Raw genomic sequence first — 3,545 nt, 5'->3', positions numbered from 1 at the left:
CATTTTCATTGAGTCCTTTCAATCTCCCACTTTGGTCCACTCATCCATCTCACTTCCTGGCTCTCTTCAGTATTTGCCCCTCATAGAGTGTGATGCATATCCTTATTTTCCATCTAGCTCCTAGTTGCTCTGTTTTTCTTTTTCTTTTCTTCTTATGTTGTCTGCAACCATTATTTTACTCCATTTGTTTTCTTTCATTTGTTCTCATTGTCTTCCTCATACTCACCCTCTTTTCCTTCTCTTGATCCTCTTATTGGCTTACTCTTTATTGAGTTTTCCATTGCGTTTTTCCTCTTTTTCCTCTCTGCAAGCCCTACCCTCATAATAAAACCCAGTAAAAAGTGCTGCCACAGAAAAGGCAGAACATTAACATGTAGGGATTCACTCTGCCCCAATATTCCCAGAACAGTTCTTCTTGGGTGTAGCCCTAGCCCTTCTGGTGACCGCCCATCCATAGAGTTGGTAAGTTGACCAGAATCCCATTAGTCAATATTCAGTTACAGCCCACTCCATTACTTCTGTTCTTCAGATGGGGGAATAGCTATGCCCTTCTCTTGCCCTACCTCCACTCCCACCCCCACGCCCCACTGCCACTCGCTGGCTCTTTGTGACTTACTTTCCTCCACACTAAATGTTCAGAAGACATTATTTACCTGGGGAGGTGGAAGACTGGGGAGGGGAGGCAGTGAAGGAAAGAAGTATCTCCCGTAATTATCTGTCCTGAGCCTTCCATCTCTTTTTTTTTTTTGAGACAGAGTCTCGCTCTGTTGCCCAAACTGGAGTGCAATGGCACAATCTCAGCTCACTGCAACCTCCGTCTCCCAGGTTCAAGCGATTCTTGTGCCTCAGCCTCCTGAATAGCTGGGATTACAGGCGCCCACAACCACGCCCAACTAATTTTTGTATTTTTAGTAGAGATCGGATTTTACCATGTTGGCCAGGCTGGTCTTGAATTCCTGACCTCAAGTGATCTGCCTGCCTCAACCTCCCAAAGTGCTGGGATTACAGGTGTGAGCCACCACACCCAACTCTTCCATCTTAGTAGAAGGTTCAAAAGAGCTAAATACTTGAGGAAAGAAGATATAATTGGGGCAAATACTGAGAATACCACAGAGGGTGAGAAGACCAAAGCATGAGGAAGAAAGTTATAGATGTTTGGTTTCCATGATATTTCTGAGATATTAAAGAAATATAGAGGAGCATAAATGGTTCTTAGTCTAAATGAATTACAATCTAGTAGGAGAAACTACATGTCCTTTATGTAGGGTTCCCCAGGATCATCCTTAGTTTCCACAATTTGCTAAAAGGACTCAAAAGATTCAGGAAAAGTTGCTATACTCTCAGTTACAGTTTTTGTTGTTGTTGCTGTTGTTGTTTTTGTGTGTGTGTGTGTTTTTTTTTTTTTTTTGAGATGGAGTTTTGCTCGTTGCCCAGGCTGGAATGCAATGGCGAGGTCTCAGCTTACTGCAACCCCCACCTCCTGGGTTCAAGGGATACTCCTGCCTCAGCCTCCTGAGTAACTGCAATTACAGGCACCTGCCACCACACCTGGCTAATTTTTGTATTTTTAGTAGAAATGAGGTTTCTGCCATATTGGCCAAGCTGGTCTTGAACTCCTGACTTCAGGTAATTCACCCTCTTCAGTCTCCCAAAGTGCTGGGATTACAGACGTGAACCACTGCGCCCAGCCTAATCTGTATCCTTTTGCTGTAATAAACTGTACCTGAAGCCAGGCATGGTGGCTCATGCCTATAATCCCAGCACTTTGGGAGGCCAAGGCAGGTGAATCACTTGAGGCCAGGAGTCCAGGACCAGCCTGGCCAACATGGCAGAAACCCCATCTCCATTAAAAATATAAAAATTAGCTGGGTGTAGTGGTACATGCCTGTAGTCCCAGCTATTTCCGAGGCTAAGGCAGAGTATTGCTTAAACTCGGGAGGTGGAGGTTGCAGTGGGCCAAGATCGTGCCACTGCACTAAAGCCTGGGCAACAGAGCAAGACTCCGTCTCAAAAAAAAAAAAAAAGGATACAGGTTAGAATTAGCAAAGGGAAAAGGTGCATAGACCAAGTCCAGGAGAAGCCAGGAACAAGCTTCCAGTTGCTCCCTCCAGCACAGTCCCACAGATAGTGTTTCATTCTCCCAGCAATAATATATAACAAGACATATGAAGACATATGAAGTCTTGCCAACCAGGGAGATGCCCAAGCCTTGGATTCCAGGTTTTGTATTGGAGGTCCTGTAGGCATGCAGCACCTATGTGACTGGTCTTGGCTACTCACTTTCCAGCTTCCCAGAGATCAAACTGACATATAGTGGCCAAGGGCCTCAGGTATATAAAACAGGTGTGAGCCATAGGTCCATCCCGAGCATAAACTCTCTGGTTAAATTGATACAGTATGACCCAAACTCTCAAGCTCTCCTCTTATCAGGCAGGATATTCCAAAGGAGCAGAGGTAACCTCCCAGGAGCTAGTCAAGGGTCAATCCTTTCTTTAGAATGTACACAATTTGAGTAACCTAAGCTTGCTAAGTTAACCCTTTATTGCACACCCAAGAAGTGTGTTATGTTGACTACAACATTTAAAAAAAATTATCTAAGTTTTTCGTCTTCCTGATGGCAGAAAACTTGATGTAGTCATATTTGAGTTAATTTGCTTTTGTTTATTTTGTTTTTAGTCATTTAAATTTTAAACTCAATCAATACCATATTCATTCTCCCTTTTATCTATCACTGATTTGAAGGTCCAAGGGTTTAAGAGGGCCATGGCATATGTGGGGAAAGACATTAGATTTTGGGAGGCATTCTTGGTTTACCGTGGCATATGTAGAGTGTGCCTTGCCTCCATTTCCCCCCCTCCCACAATAAAACATCTGCAAATATTTCTTTTTGTTGTGAAACTGGGTCTTGCTTTGTGGCCAAGGCAGACCTCAAACTCCTGGGATCAAGTGATCATCCCTCCTCAGACTCCTGAGTAGGGGGTATTGCAGGCACAGGTCACCCTAGCCGACTAAAAATATAGGTTTTGTTTTGTTTCTTTAGAGACTGAATCTCGCTGTTGCCCAGGCTGGAGTGCAGTGACTATTCACAGGCATGGTTATAGTGCACTGTGGCCTGAGACTCCTGGTTTCAAGTGATCCTCTCACCTCAGCTTCCTGAGAAGCGAGGACTACAGCAGTGCACACCTGTGCTTGAGTTCCATTGGATTTTGACTGTGGGCCCCCACCATGGACCCCACTGAGATAGTCTGAGATGGCCTTTGGTGCCTACTCATTGCATTCTCCTTATCCTGACTCAAGTCATCCAGGCCTCTCTACTTCCAAAAGCCTGAGAATCTTTTCCTTCTTCCTCTAAAGCTGTAAGAAATTGGGTGAAGGACTTACTTCAGATCCTGTATGCCTAAACACGCCTCACAATCAGAGTTCTACTGAAAAATGATTTTCTTTTTTCTTTTTTTTTTTTTTTGAGATGGAGTTTCACTCTTGTTGCCCAGGCTGGAGTGCAATGGCGCGATCTCAGCTCACCACAACCTCTGCCTCCTGGGTTC

The sequence above is a fragment of the Mandrillus leucophaeus genome, unplaced genomic scaffold (assembly GCF_000951045.1).
Source record: "Mandrillus leucophaeus isolate KB7577 unplaced genomic scaffold, Mleu.le_1.0 Scaffold49, whole genome shotgun sequence".
Lineage (NCBI taxonomy): Eukaryota > Metazoa > Chordata > Mammalia > Primates > Cercopithecidae > Mandrillus > Mandrillus leucophaeus.
The sequence above is the reverse complement of the archived record's forward strand: the minus strand, read 5'-3'. Positions refer to the sequence as shown.